Source organism: Oncorhynchus mykiss, chromosome 20 (genome assembly GCF_013265735.2).
Source record: "Oncorhynchus mykiss isolate Arlee chromosome 20, USDA_OmykA_1.1, whole genome shotgun sequence".
In the NCBI taxonomy this organism is placed as follows: Eukaryota; Metazoa; Chordata; class Actinopteri; order Salmoniformes; family Salmonidae; genus Oncorhynchus; species Oncorhynchus mykiss.
Genome location: NC_048584.1, coordinates 20,408,549 through 20,425,458, shown reverse-complemented (window position 1 = coordinate 20,425,458; position 16,910 = coordinate 20,408,549).

Genomic DNA, 16,910 nt, shown 5'->3' with positions numbered 1-16,910 from the left:
TTTCGACACTTTGTTAAGTTACAGCCTTTTTCACTCATCAATCTACACACAATACCCCATAATGACAAAGCGAAAACAGGTTTTGAGAATTGTTTTCCCATTTACCACAAATAAAACACAGAAGTATCTTATTTACATAAGCATTCAGACCCTTTGCTATGAAACTCGAAATTGAGCTCAGGTGCATCCTGTTTCCATTGATTATCCTTGAGAATCTTTTACAACTTGATTGGAGTCCACCTGTGGTAAATTCAATTGATTGGACATGATTTGGAAAGACACACACCTCTCTATATAAGGTCCCATAGTTGACAGTGCATGTCAGAGCAAAAATCATGCCATGTGGTTGAAGGAATTGTCCGTAGAGCTCCGAGACAGGATTGTGTCGAGGAACAGATCTGGGGAAGGGTACAAAAAAAATTCTGCAGGATTGAAGGTCCCCAAGAACACAGTGGCCTCCATCATTCTTAAATGGAAGAAGTTTGGAACCACCAAGACTCTTCCTAGAGCTGGCCGTCTGGCCAAAATGAGCAATCGGAGGAAAAGGGCCTTCGTCAGGGAGGTGACCAAGAACCCGATGGTCACTCTGACAGAGCTCCAGAGTTCCTCTGTGGAGATGGTAAAGGCCTTGCAGAAGGACAAACATCTCTGCAGCACTCCACCAATCAGGCCTTTATGGTAGAGTGGCCAGACGGAAGCCACACAGTAAAAGGCACATGACAGCCGGCTTGGTGTTTACCAAAAGGCACCTAAAGGACTCTTAGACCATGAGAAACAAGATTCTCTGGTCTGATGAAACCAAGACTCTTTGGCTGAATGCCAAGCATCACATCTGGAGGAAACCTGGCACCATCCCTACAGTGAAGCATGGTGGTGGTAGCATCTTGCTGTGGGGATATTTTTCAGCGTTAGGGACTGGGAGTCTAGTCAGGATCGAGGGAAAGATGAACTGAGCAAAGTACAGACAGATCCTTGATGAAAATCTGCTCCAAAGCACTCGGGACCTAAGACTGGGGTGAAGGTTCACCATCCAATAGAACAACAACCCTAAACACACAGCCAAGACAACATAGGGGTGGCTTCGGGTACAAGTCTCTGAATGTCCTTAAGCGGCCCATTAAGAACCCGGACTTGAAGCCGATCAAACATCTCTGGAAAGACCTGAAAATAGCTGTGCAGCAACACTCTCCAGCCAACCTGACAGAGCTTAAGGGAATCTGCAGAGACGGATGGGAGAAACTCCCCAAATACAGGTGTGCCAAGCTTGTAGAGTCATACCCAAGCAGACTCAAGGCTGTAATCATTGCCAAAAGTGCGTCAAAAAAGCACGGAATAAAGGGTCTTTCTTAATACTTGCGAAAATGTGATATTTCAGTTTTTTAAATTGTTTTTATTGCCAAGAATTCTAAAAACCTGTTTTTGCTTTGTCATTATGGGGCATTGTGTATAGATTGATGAGGGACGTGTTTTAAAAAAAATCCCTTTTAGAATAAAGCTGTAGCGTAACAAAATGAGGAAAAAGTCGAGGGGTTTGAATACTTTCCGAATGCACTGTAAATTTAAAATTGCATGGGCAAAAGATTTTTCAGTAGCCTACAACTGCAAATCGATGTTTTTTAGGAAAGGTTGTGTAAGCTGACATAGTACTGTTCTGTAACTTTTATAGCAATGCAATTGCCATAAAAAATGGGTAAATGTTCAAGACTGCCCCATGAACAATTGACTTTATTGACCTTCACTCTTCCCTCTCCTATTGACAGTACAGGAGTTTGCTTATAGAGACTACCATTGTGTGGATAACGCTGACTGGACCATCCACCAACAGTACTTAGGTTATACAGTGGTGAGGTTTCACTGGTGCCCCTAAGCATAGCCTACTAGGGCGCCCACTACCCACCCTGTTGTGTATGATGTTGGTGAGGGTCTAAACTATGGGTACGCTAGCGAAGGGGATGCTGAGCAGGAGGACGTGCAACAGGCCGAGGTAGGAGAGCCCGATGCCCCGGCTGTTCATCCCCTGCGTGTTGGGGTTCACCTCGCTGTGAGCCGTGCCCACATTCATGATGCCAACACAACAGTCACCACACTCCTCATCCGCCTGAGAAACAGAACAGAAGGGTGTGTGATATAATTCCTTATAGGTATGCCGATCATTATGCGCAATGCAAACAATGCAACAAGGGTACAACTTGACTGTTCCATCCATGTACTGTTCATTAGATCCTATTGGGAGGGGTCCCTAAATAGGCTTGTCTAAGTTAGTTGGAATGTGGGGAACTAGGTTGTGTGTATCTTTGGGGAGGGAATCTAGCTGAAATAATTACAACATAGTCATAACCCATCATATTTCTAGGGCAGGCTGATTCAACTCAAATATTGTACTTTCTTCATCAGTTCTTCCAAAAGTTTCCATTATCAAATTGAAATAATACATTATGATCTAACACATTGTATCGTGCACTACTGTATTCCAATAATAATGATAATAATAATAAGTAAATCAAGTAAATACAAATAGATAATAGCCTACTTACAGGAGAAAATGGCCCTCAATCCGATCTTCAGTCCGTTATCACTATGTTGCTCTTTCGCTATTGTTGGTGTTCACATACTGGAGAGGGAGTGCAAAACAACGACGCTGTACAGAGTGGAATCAAGTGTAGCAAAAAGGCAGTTTATTTAAAGTCAGAGATATCTTGTCCTGCAGTTAAGCGTGCACGGACCTAAGCATATGGCTCTGTCAGGAGTCAGCTAATTAGGCTGCTTAGCCAGAGTTTACAGCAGAATGTATACACAGAATAATGTAGGTGGAGTCTCGTCGTGTTGGTCTTCTGACTGGTCCTGAAGAGTTGGAGGCGGGCCTGCTCTAGCCAGAGCAGGAGCCCCATTGGTGCACAGCAGAGTCGTCTGCTCTTGGCACCCGACCAGTAGAGGGGGGTGGAGTGTGAGTGTGCGTGCTCATGAAATGTCTGTGTGTCAAGGAAGCGTGAGATAAGGGGAACTGGCAGTGTCTGCTTTAAGCTCAGGTGTTTCCTGTTTTTGCAGGAGTGCATGCAAGGATCAATGTCAGTGAAATAGTTTGGCACTCTAAGCTCGTTAGTGTTGCAGGATGTTCTTTGTAGTTTACAGGGGAGTATATTTGAGTGATGGCAGCCATGTGTCCTTCGGATAATCATGTTATTGCACGTAGGCTCTAAACTTGACTAAGGACACTGGGCCCAGAGTTATCTGAGGACATCCGGTTTAACCAGAGCGTTGGCCAGCTAGTAATGCTTGATATTTGATTGTTTATATAACACTATCTCCTTCACTGGTTAGGAAATTTACATTATTAGGTTGGACTGCTATATCATTTCGATTAGTTCTTCATTCACATACCTTCTTATTGCGTCTTTATGCGATGTTATCCTTCCGGACATAGCTCGACATTCAAGCAAATAGTTCCACCCGGAGCCACTTTGTTCGTCTTGCGCAACACAGCACAATTCATATAAAACGTCATAATTTTCAGAGCGCCAAAATTGGGATAATGTTTTTATTCGTCGCTCTTGGCGCCGATGAATGCCTTTACATCACATGGGTAAAACTGACCAATTAAAAGGGAATGCGTTGAAAAGCTGGGGATACGCCCCCTTGCAGCGTCACAGGAATGGGAGTGAGACGGCACTTTTCATGGGTAATTAAGTGGCATAAATCACCAAGTAGTCACTGAGAAATTACATGGTAAATGGTAATTACACAGTAATAAACTATTAATATATTTGTTTTCTTAGGAATGAATTAAAACCAGCAACACAGGCTCTAAGAGCTTTCTGTCTCTAAGAGCTTTCCACACCTGGATTGTGCAAGATTTGCCCATTATTATTTTCGAAATTCTTCAAGCTCTGTCAAATTGGTTGTTGATCATTGCTAGACATCCATGTTCAGGTCTTGCCATAGATTTTCCGGTAGAGATAAGTCAAAACTGTAACTCGGCCACTCAGGAAAATTCACTGTTTCCTTGGTAAGCAACTCCAGTGTAGCTATGGCCTTGTTTTTCTTGGGATATTGTTCTGCTGACATGTGAATTCATCTCCCAGTGTCTGGTGGAAAGCAGACTGAACCAGGTTTTCCTCTAAGATTTTGCCTGCATTCCAATTATTTTTTATTCTGAAAAATATCCCACTCCGATTACAAGCATACCCATTATCAGGTTTCAGGTATGACCCAGATGCAGACAGTGTCGAAGAAACTAATAAAGGGGCAGGCAAAAGACAGGTCAAAGGCAGGCAGAGGTCAGTACTCCAGAGAAGGTGCAAAGGGGTCAGAACGGCAGGCAGTCTCGGGGTCAGGGCAGGCAGAGGTCAGTAATCCAAAGAAGGTGCAAATGGGTCAGAACGGCAGGCAGTCTCGGGGTCAGGGCAGGCAGAGGTCAGTAATCCAGAGAAGGTGCAAAGGGGCCAGAACGGCAGGCAGTCTCGGGGTCAGGGCAGGCAGAGGTCAGTAATCCAGAGAAGGTGCAAAGGGGCCAGAACGGCAGGCAGTCTCAGGGTCAGGGCAGGCAGAGGTCAGTAATCCAAAGAAGGTGCAAAGGGGTCAGAACGGCAGGCAGTCACGGGGTCAGGGCAAGCAGAGGTCAGTAATCCAGAGGAGGTGCAAAGGGGCCAGAACGGCAGGCAGTCTCGGGGTCAGGGCAGGCAGAGGTCAGTAATCCAGAGAAGGTGCAAAGGGGCCAGAATGGCAGGCAGTCTTAGGGTCAGGGCAGGCAGAGGTCAGTAATCCAGAGAAGGTGCAAAGGGGCCAGAACGGCAGGCAGTCTCAGAGTCAGGGCATGCAGGGGTTAATAATCCATTTAGGTGAGGCAACGTACAGAATGGCAGGCAGGCTCAGGGTCAGGGCAGGCAGAACAGTCAGAACCGGGAAGGACTAGAAAACAGGAGCAAGAAACAGGCAGGAGCAGGGGGGAAAATGCTGGTAGGTTTCACAAAAAATATGAACTGGATATATATGAAGGGTACGGGGCAACAGAAGACGAACAGCAGAGGGGCTATCCGCTTGTCGTTGATACCTGGAGGTGGTCTTGAGGAGGGCTGACCGGGCTCTCCTCCAGGTACGACGACAGCGGCAGAAGGTATGCCGACCTCTTCTTCCTTCTCAGGGAAGAGCAGGGGCTGATACCCCAGGGAACACTCAAACAGTGATAGACCCGTGGCAGAGCAGGGAAGAGTGTTGCGGGCGTATTCAACACACACAAGCTGCTGGCTCCATGTGATGGGTTGGCGGAGACCAGGCAGCGAAGAGTAGTCTCAAGGTCCTGGTTGGCTCGCTCCGACTGGCCATTGGACTGGGGGTGGAGCCCAGAGGACAGTTAGGGTGCAGAACGCCTTCCAGAACCGGGACAAGAACTGAGGACCCTGGACGGAGACCATGTTAACTAGCAGTCCATGGATACGGAAGACGTGCTGCACCATGAGCTGGACCATCTTGTTGGCAGAGGGTAGCTTGGGGAGAGGAATGAAGTGGGCGGCTATAGAAAACCGATCCACAACGGTCAGGATGGCGGTGTTGCGATCAGACGGAGGGAGACCCATGACAAAGTCCAGGGAGATGTGAGACCAGGGATGGTAAGGGACAGGCAGAGGTTGGAGGAGACCAGCCAGAGCTTGCCGAGGAGTCTTATTCTGTGCACAGACGGTGCAAGTGGTGACAAATGCGGAGGTGTCAGGAACCATGGTAGGCCACGAAAAGCATTTTCGCACAAAAGCCAGGGTCCGCCGGGAGCCTGGATGGCAGGCAAGCCTGGAGGAGTGTGCCCACTCCAGGACCGCAGTGCAGACCGCGTCAGGCACGAACATCCGTGACAACGCGTCTGGTTTAACATTCTTGGATCCCGGCCGGTAGAAGAGGGAGAAGTTGAACCGGGTGAACATTAGGGCCCACCTAGCCTGCCTGGAATTGTGAGCAAGAAGCTCACGATTCCTCACATCGTAGTTCCTCTCCGTGGCGTGAGGCGGTGGGAGAAGAAGGTGCAGGTAAGCAACTTGAGGTCCAGGGCAGACCGCTGGGACAGAACAGCCCCCACTCCAACCTCCACCACGAACTGGCGGGATGGGTCAGTATGAACCAAGATGGAAGCTGTGGTGAAGCGGTGTTTGAGATCCCAGAACGCCCGATCAGCAGCTGGGGACGACGTGAACAGAACCTTGGGAGAGGTGAGTGAAGACAGAGGGGAAGCCAGGGTGCTTTAGCCCCAGATAAAGCGTCGATAAAAGTTGGTGAAAAGTTGCTGCAGCTGTACTCCGGACGTAGGCTGGGGCCAATCCAACACAGCTCTCACCTTCCCGGGATCCATCTGTACACTTCTTGCAGCGATGATGTAACCCAGAAAGGGGATGGTGGAGCGATTGAATTCACACTTCTCTGCTTTAACAAAAAGCCGGTTCTCCAGGAGGCGTTGGAGAACCTGTCGGACGTGTAGCACGTGTTCTTGAGTGGGAGCGGGAGAAGATTAGAATGTCATCGAGGTAGACGAAGACAAACCAGTTCAACATGTTGCAGAGAACATCATTAACCAGAGCCTTTAACACAGCAGGGGCATTGGTAAGGCCAAAGGGCATGACCAGGTAATCACAGTGGCTGCTGGCCGTGTTGAAGGCAGACTTCCACTTGTCTACTCCCCGTTTCCGCACCAGGTGGTAGGCGTTCCATGGGTCCAGCATGGAGAACACGGTGATCCCCTGGAGCGGCTCGAAGGCCGAGGAGATGAGATGTAGCGGGTAGCGCGATGTCATTGAGACCTTGGTAGTCAATGCACAGGTGCAGGATTTTGTCATTCTCCACAAAGAAGAACCCTGCAATAGCGAGGGAGGAAGAAGGACAGATGAACCCAGCAGCTAGGGAGTCCTCAATGTAGGTCTCCATATCCTTGGTCTCCGGACCGACAGGGAGTACAGTCGTCCCGGGGCAGAGTTGTTCCTGGGAGAAGATCAATCTCGCAGTCATTTGGTCGGTGCGGCGGAAGCGAAGTGGCCCGGGCCTTACTGAACACCTCCCGGAGGTCCTGGTACTCCGCGGGTATGGCAGAGAGTTCCTGGGCAACTTCCGAGGCCCCAGGAAGACATCCCGGGACAGGCTGAACTGACTTCGGGCAATGGGCGTGACAGAACGGGCTCCAGCCCATGATGGCACCGGCAGACCAGTCAATGAGGGGATTGTGTCGCTGGAGCCAGGATAATCCCAATACCACATGAACCTGAAGAAACTTAATGAGCAGTAACTGGATCGTCTCGCTGTGGTTCCCTGGCCCACGTAGGTTAATGGGGGTGGTATTGTGGGTGACCCGTCCAGTGCTCTAACGTCCATGGGAATGGAGAGGGACTGAGTGGGGATATCCAGCTCGGAAGCCAGGGTAGCGTCCACGAAGCTATCATCGGCCCCAGAGTCGATGAGGACTTGGGGAGATTTTGACTGGTTCCCCGACAGCAACTTGGCATGAACAGGGATGCGAGTAAGGCGAGAGATAAAGTTCTCCGTATGGCCCACCAGAGTACTCGTTCATACCAGTGAGCCTGGTATTTTAGTGGACAGGTGGAGACAAAATGACCAGTAGTCCCCCAATACAGACAGCTCTTAATGTGAAGCCTGTATAGCCGTTCAGCTAGAGACAGCCTAGCTCTGCCTAGTTGCAATGGCGAGGGAGGCAGAAGGACAGATGAACCCAGCAGCTAGGGAGTCCTCAATGTAGTTCTTGGGTTCTCTCGGCAATGGAGCCGTCAGGGACTTCTGGGATACCTCGGAGGCGAGGTGGAATCCTTGGGACGGGTGAGTGAAATCGAATCTCCTCTCCTTCCTCTGTTCCCATAGTCACCCATCGATCCAAATGGTCAAGGCGATGAGTGAGTCGAGATCCGTCGGTAGTTCCCGGGCAGCTAGCTCATCCTTTACTTCCTCCGAAACTCCATGCAGGAACATGTCGAACAGTACTTCTGGGTTCCAGGCACTCTCCGCTGCCAACGTGCGGAAATCCACTGCATAGTCTGCCACACTGCGGGAGCCTTGCCAAAGCTGGAGAAACTTCCGGGAAGCCTCTCCTGGACAATGGCGCATCGAAAACCTTCTTTACCTCTACTTTACCTTTACTCCTCCAAACTGACCAGACTGTCGTTCCCATACTGCCATAGCCCAGGCAAGAGCCTTCCCAGACATCAGCGTGATGAAGTATCCTATTTTAGAGTGGTTCGAGAGGAAGGAGGAGGGCTGCAGCTTGATGATTAGCGAACACTGATTTTGAAATGCCTGACAGGTGTCCGACTCTCCATCGAAGCGCTCTGGGGGAGGTAAGCGGGGTTCCCGGGAAAGCAAGGTGAAGAGTGGTACTCAGTAGTATGTTGTATTGGATTTGCCAACGTAACACTTTGTATTCAGGACAAAAAGTTCATTGCTTTGGCACATTTTTTGCAGTATTACTTTAGTGCCTTGTTGCAAACATGATGCATGTTTTTGAATATATATTTTTTTCTTTTCACTCTGCCAATTAGGTTAGTATTGTGGAGTAACTGCAATGTTGTTGATCCATCCTCAGTTTTCTCCTATCACAGCCATTAAACTCTGTAACTGTTTTATTGGCCTCATGGTGAAATCCCTGAGCAGTTTCCTTCCTCTCCGGCAGCTGAATTAGGAAGGAGGCCTGTATCGTTGTAGTGACTGGGTGTATTGATACACCATCCCAAGTGTAATTAATAAAGGGATATTCAATGTTGGCTTTTTTATTTTTACCCATCTACCATCTTTGTGAGGCATTGGAAAACCTCCCTGATCTTTGTGGCTGAATCTGTGTATGAAATTCACTTCTCGATTGAGGAACCTTACAGATAATTGTATGTGTGGGGTACAGAGATGAGGTGAGTCCATACAACTTATTATGTGACTTGTTAAACGCATTTTTACTTGTGATCTTATTTTGGCTTGCTATAACAAAGGGGCTGAATACCTATTGACTCAAGACATTTCAGCTTTCCATTTTTTATTAATTAGTAAAAAAATCTTAAAACATAATTCCACTTTGACACATTTTTTAAATTCAGGCTGTAACACAACAAAATGTGGGAAAAATCAAGGGGTTTGAATACTTTCTGTAGGCACTGTAGATAAACACTAATGTAGGCCAACACAACAGTAAAACAGTATTATCAAACAGAGAACTATTTTTTCTAATGGCTCCATTTGACCAAAACAAATAGTCTAGCTCCATTCTTTAGATAATTCTGACATCATTTCAATCATAATTTGATATTTGTGCACAAAAGGAGGCCTTTGGCTCTTTTATGTGGTGGGATAGTGGAGGCTCCTCTAGGGTAGAAGCAGTGAGAATGACTGACGAGGTTGATGCCTGAGACTCACAAATCAAAGAAGATCAAGAGTGTCATGTTCTAGATCCCCAGATAAGTCCAAACACTAATTTAGGGAACGCCATTCCCTAAAGCTTAGGGGGTCAGCTATGTTCCATTTACCTGGGTGGTTATGTGATACCTACTGTCTAAGGGTACCCCAAGTTGAGTGGCATTAAGGTGAGTGTTTGGCCAGATGAGAAGGTATTTTATCATGTTTATAGCCCTGGGTGTTACAGAGCGGTGTGTTAGAGATGTAAACCTAGATCTACCGTCACATGCAAATACAGAACAATGCTCTGAGATCATAGCTGGCATTGAAATCAATGGAAAAACCATAACAGTGCCAAAGACTCCTATCAAGTCTCTACTCATGGCCATATAAGAATATCTATACTTGTGTCATTATTTTCAAAGTCAGACATGATCTAAGCGCATTGTGCTGTAGGTTGCATATATCCAAATCTGAGACATGTTCTTTTTTGTGCATGTTTTAGTGCTCACCCTGATGTGGTCTGGCTACATGACGAACACAGGCTAGAATTCTATTTTAGAAAGGGCATATTCGATGGGGTAGAAGGAGCAAGGTATTGTTTGTATAAATCAATGTAATGTGACAATGTGGTAGTTAATCATGCTATGGTTAAGACTCTTATGTCAAATGTATTTTGTTTTGTTAGTGTCTAATTAGCCCCGTGGTGTATGACACTGAAATAAAATCAAGCAATCAAATCCAATCCATTCCAATCAAATGAGATCGTCTTAATTTTTATGTTCATAGACATACATATATTCACTGTCATTGCCACTGATTTCACCTTATTCATTTTCAGCGGTGACAACATTGTTGTCATACAAAATTCTGAAACATGATGAGTCAATAATGTAATATATCTGCTGAAGTATGGGCCTCGATCTTCGGCCCACTGTGGATATCTTTTGTGTTTTATTGTAGAGCTACTGTTTGAAAAACATTTCGTGTGACGTGGGTGGAAATTTCATTTCTGGCCTAAAACAACTGGCTACTTCGGTGGATGATCAACTGAAGCTTCAAAGTCTTTGTAGACTTTTCCCCTCCTCTTTCACTACCACATTTCTTTCGCTCGAGGCTCTCCCGGTAAGGCTCTCTCGTTAAGGCTCTCCCGGTAAGGCTTTCAAACGTAACATGACACTGTTTAATAGGACTCGTGCCTGTAATAACAGCTTTTAATGATAAGATACCTTTCATTCTTAGATTATCTTCTGGCATTACTGTCTCTCTTTTGTTCTAGTGCCTTTCTGTAACATAAACCCACGTTTTACATACAGATAGAATGCATTTATAGTCTAAAATGATTGTCATTTACTATTGATATAATAATACAATAATAAGGAAAAAGCCCACATTTACAGTAATTTGTATACTTTTTATTGACATTGCTGCTGGTATTGATAATGTAGTATGGATAATGTATAGCATAAGAGTCATGATAGGAGGAGCCTTATTTATTGATATAAGCAGCGATGATCTACCTTTGTCTCGGAGTCTCCTCCGCAGTACCGCCTTTAAGAACCCCGTGTGACCAGTAGATGTCACCATCCTCCCATTTCCAGCTAGTCGCTTCCCCCTTAGGGACTCTTTTGACTGGGAGTGAATGATACACCTGCAATGAGGACCAATTTAACATGTAGTCAAGTGGAATGTGAAAGGTAGTACAGGGACGTTGGACAGTAAGCCGTATGATAATGTAACAGAAACCCATAATGTTGGGTAGTGTAGTATGCTCATTGTTCATGCACTCCACTACACTAGGGGTTCCCAAACTTTTTCACTCAGGCCGCCCATCCAACATTCGGTACTAGCTATAGCTTATTTTCACTGACTGGGAAGGCATATAGTGCTGTCATTAGAGGAGGAGTAGACTTGTGACCTGGGCTGGGAGGAGGATAGCAATCGGTGCTGGAAAAGGCTGTCCCAGGGAGTCCATTATTACCCCTGGAGGAAGCTGGGGATTAAAACACCAAAGAATTTCAATAAAAGAAGTGTCTGTTTGGGGGGGGGGGGGGGGGGGGGGGGGGTGAGAGGACTAGGGAGGGGGTGTAGGGTGGGCTCCCTCATTGTCCCATCAGTGATTGAGAGCAAGAGGAGGGGAGTGGGAGAAACATTGTGTTCACAGGGCCCTCTGAAGTTGGTGGTTATTAAGGGGGATGGCAAGAGGGCTGGCTGTTGACTCTTCATCTTGTGTGAACAAAGTCTCTGGCACATAGCCCCTCTTCTCTCTCACATAGCCCCTCTTCTCTTCTCTCTCTCTGTTTCTGTCTCATACCCCTTGTTTACGAGTGCCATGAATACTGCCCCTCCACTCTGAGACCCCCGCCGCCCTCAAACCTGCACGGAGGCTCATTGTGGGGCTTAAGTGCCCTTTAATTAGGCTTGGGCTCAGTGTCCGGCTGAAGACCGCCAGCCGAGGGTTTAAGGTTTCTTCCCTCCCTGTGTGACAGTGGCTCGGCCTCCCACACCAATAGAGGCTCCTGCTGCATAGCTAAGGGACTAAGTGTTTGCTGCTCTAATGAAAAAGGTTTGTTTGGGGGAGAGTTCTTGTCGCTCTTTGTCCCCAGCTTACAAAGTCCCTGACAAAGGCTGCGGCGATATTATCCAAACGCTCCCATTTCCAGGACACGTTAGCATTACAGCGTTAGGGAGATGGGAGCCAGAGCAGATGGATGAGGATGCGGTCTCTGGATGCAGAGAGGCCTACTGGTGGGGTACGCCAGACATTCATGACAGTACACAACACAAGATAGGTTTCCTTGCAGATGGGACATATTGCAAACCAAACATTATTGCATTGTTCTGGAGTGAAACAATAAACCAGAGACATTGAGTTTTATCTCTGTGGAACACATGTAGAAGCACACACACACACACACACACACACACACACACATACACACACACACACACACACACACACACACACACACACACACACACACACACACACACACACACACGCACACAGCATTGTTATTGTGATGGAGCACATTGCATTATCATAACAGGGCAAGACAGATGACAGGGGGAGGCGGGCATTGAAGGGCATTGAGAATTGTCTGAACTGCCCCGGCAAAATGAGTAATTTCTGAACACCCCATTGTGTCAAGAGCTTACAGAGTGAGGGGTCTGAAAGAAAGAGGCAGAGGAAGGGGAGAAAATGGGAGCGAATGAAATTAAACAAAGAGAGAAAGATGGTATAAGAAAGAGAGACAGAAAGAAGTAATGAAAGAAAATAAGTGTGTGAGGGGAGGGCGTAGTTGGGCGTGTTCAGAAACGTTTTCCGCTACAGCCCAGTGTGTGTAGACGCCCTCCTAATCCTGGTTTTATTGGCTGCCTGTGTCCGGCCACGCTGGTCGGATTGAGTGGAAGGGGGCGGGAGGTGTGGGGGGGTGGGGGGTTGAACACATGTCCTCCTTTGTGGTAGTTCGCTGATCAGGCCTGAGAAAGAGCAGGACCTGGTTACAGCCTTTCTCAGGTCACCGTAGAAACCAGCACGGCAGGGGACTTCTGTGTGTGCCACCCCCCCCCCCCCCCTTCCTGGGCACATATACTGATGCAAGCTCATAGTCTCTCTCTCGCTTACAAACACGTGCCTAAGCACACACGCATGCACGAGAATAGACACGCATGCGTTTTATGTCACTATTGACATACATTGACATACACTACGTAGTCAACAAACACAGGGCAAACAAGTGCTGACATTTCAGGCTGTTCCAGAGTCATCTTTGTACCTGCCCTGGAGCCAGACGTCATCTTATCCCTCCAATGAGGAACCTGAAATCTAAGGTGAGAAAAATATTAAAAGACTTTGACACCAACCAGGTCTACATAGTAAATCCACTGGATAGAATATCTGAACGTGACGGGTTACCTTGCAGATCAGTTCCTAAAGAGACGTGGCGTCTATAAACACTGGAGAAAGACTCCTGACCTAGAGGTCATAGCCTCTGAGAAGTCTCCCACTGTCTACACTGACGAAGCGAGCCTGAAACCACAGCCCAATCAAGCTCGTGGAAGGGCCATGCACTGGCGGTAGGCCTACACTGCATCTGTATCTCAGAATCAGTAAAAAGAGACATAGAGACATAGAGAGATCTGTATGTTATCAGACATACTACAATGGAAACTGTCCCCATTTCCTGAATCACAGTTCAGGACCAGGTTGCAGAGTTCTAGATTGTAATCGTCAAGTTTCCAGACAGTTGCTAATGTTGTGGCTTTGAGCTGCAGGGAAACGTGGTTTCAACGTTGTTTAGATGCAGACCGCAGACCATTCCATCGCCTCTCCTCGTAAATTGTGCTCCCTTCACATTCCCCATCCATCCATCCCTGGCCCCGCGAAGCGTTGATCACTCCTCAAGAATGCCTAGAGTCCAAATGGAGCTGAGCTCGGCACATTTTCAAATGCCTGCACTGTAGCGCGCGACAATGTCGGTGATCGAAAGCAGACCTTGGTTCCTGGTCGTGAACGTCACAGATACATACCCCATCTTGACGGAAAGTATTATCGAGACTATAACCAAAAGATTTATGCTCATTATTCCACAAGGATGTTTGTCATTAATGTCAATATTACTCTCACATTTTGGGGGATAGTGACTGATGTTTTTCTTTGTCAAACGGGCCGATATTTGGTCCCAAAGTGCATCGGTCACAGTTTATTACTTCTTTGTTGTGGTGAATAAAACAGGAGAAGGGTGTATTCTGTGGCTGACCTCTAGGCTGTGGTCACTGGGTTCTCTCCCTTTGGTAGGTAGGGAGCTCTTCACAGCCCCTTCCTTCAGCCCCTCCGGCACTCACTCACTCCAGCCTGAGGTAGACCACCACCACCAGGAAACACATCAGTTGTCACCAGACAAACCCACAGTGGGTGACATTTCACAGCCACACCAGAGAAGATAAGAGGTATTTGATTTGTGGTCACCAATAGGGTTTATCTAAAGGATGTTGAGAGGTAGTAGTTTAGACTACTGGGGCGGCAGGGTAGCCTAGTGGTTAGAGCGTTGGACTAGTAACCGGAAGGTTGCGAGTTCAAACCCCCGAGCTGACAAGGTACAAATCTGTCGTTCTGCCCCTGAACAGGCAGTTAACCCACTGTTCCCAGGCCGTCATTGAAAATAAGAATTTGTTCTTAACTGACTTGCCTGGTTAAATAAAGGTTAAAAAAAAGAAAGAAAAAAAAAAAGAAAAAAAAAGACAAGGTTTGGATGCAAGGCTGACAAGATCCCCATGGGTACAGCTAGTAGGACATTACAGCCTTGGTCAGTTCCTCTTTGAGGCGCTTGTGCCACTATGTCTACATCAGTCCAAAAGCTACAACAGATCGTTAAGGAAATATACAGCATAAGACAAGATCAGTCAATTAATAAATGTGGGCCTCTCCCACTGGGCACACCGCATCATTTTAAAGTGGATAATTGGGTAATATTTGGTTGGGACGCTGATGAATGAGATTACAACTTATATTCACCAACTCAAAAAGACAGCGAAAAGTTAGTTGAATTTCACTATGCTTTCTATAAAATCACAGCAAAAAGTTCATATACATTAAATGTATATGGTGCAAGGGATCAATGCCGTTCAAGATTCGGTACAGAATTTATTACAGTAATTGTGAAGATCTCCACAGACCTGTGACGACCTACTGTATGCATGCTATCTTGAAAATACATGCTTTATATGATTACATAAGAAGAAAGGTATAGTTACAGCAGCGTTTCTCATGGTCTGAGAGTCCTTTAAGTGCCCTTTGGCAAACTCCAAGCAGGCTGTCGTGTGTCTTTCACTGAGGAGTTTCTTCTGTCTGGCCACCACAAAAGCCTGATTGGTGGAGTGCTTGCAGAGATGGTTGTCCTTCTGAAAGGTTCTCCCATCTCAACAGATGAACTCAGTTTGGCCGGGCAGCCAGCTCTAGTAAGAGTCTTAGTGGTACCAAACTTGTTGACCTTCAATGCTTGTTCAACCTTCATTGAATGTTTTTGGTACCCTTCCCCAGATCTATGCCTTGAAACAATCCTGCCTCTGAGCTCTAAGGACAATTCCTTCGACCTCTTGGCTTGGTTTTTGCTCTAACATGCACTGTCTACTGTGGAACCTTTTATAGGTGTGTGCCTTTCCAAATCATGTCTAAATCAATTTAATTTACCACAGGTGGACTCCAATACAATTTTGGGGCAGCAGGGTAGCCTAGGGGTTAGAGCGTTGGACTAGTTAACCGAAAGGTTGCAAGTTCATATCCCTGAGCTGACAAGGTACAAATCTGTCATTCTGCCCCTAAACAGGCAGTTAACCCACTGTTCCTAGGCCATCATTGAAAATAAGAATTTGTTCTTAACTGACTTGACTAGTTAAATGATTTTTTTTTTTTAATCAAGTTGTAGAAACATCTCAAGGATGATCAATGGAAACAGGATGTACCTGAGCTCAATTTTGAGTCCATTATCAAAGGGTCTGAATACCTTTTTACCCTTTTATTTTTAATAAATGTGCATACTTTTGTAAAAACCTGTTTTCGCTTTGTCATTATGGGCTATTGTGTGTAGATTGATGACATAGATTTATTTAATCCATTTTAGAGTAAGGCTGTAATGTAACAAAATGTGGAAAAAGTCAAAGGGTCTGAATACTTTCCGAATACCTTTCTGATGCATTTCAGTCACTTCAACGCATACTTCCTTCAGATTGAAATACTTTCAAAAACACAGTCAGACTGATTTGTAAGAGACTGTCCCCCCCAAAAAAGGAAACATTGTCTGTTGATTACATAATTTATTTACATCGTGGGGTCGAAAAAGAATCATACGAAAATAATGTCACGGCCCAAAAACGTTTCGGTCAACTAAAAATGTGGCCATGAATGTGTTACTCATTTTCAGGTGGAATGTTGCATTCATTTGTAAGATAGCCTTAACTTTAGTCTGTTTACTGTATTACAAAAGCAATATCAACATTTAAAGGAGATCTACTCATTAGATAGTTCCATCTGAGCCACTGGCTTTGTCTGGCTTTAATTTCAGTTTGTCTACAAATTAGTTATTGATATGTTGGATTCATGTCTCCATCGAAACCAAAAATCTAAGTTAAAGAATACGACTAAATGCACTTTAAATATTTCATTTAGTCCTATTCTTTCATTTTGATTTTGGGTTGAGATGGAGATGTGAATCCAGCATAGAAATGATTAAATAGCTGCTTTATAGGCTTAAATAGTATAATTGATTTTAAATGAGTGATAAACTATGGCCACATTTCATTTGCTCTGTTAAACCTACCCTTTGGATTTAATTTGATAGCAACAGTGAATCTATTTCGTTTTTAAGTGGAGGTCTCTCAACAAAAATTGTCACGATAGCACATTGGTAATAGTCAGTGACAAATATCTAAGCAGGATTTGGCTTGGTTAAAACCCTGGATGGGAAGCCAAAGGGTAGCAGTACAGTAGATAGATTAATTCTCCAGTAGGAGGTGCTGTTTTTTTTCTGATAATGGATTTAATGTTGAAGATC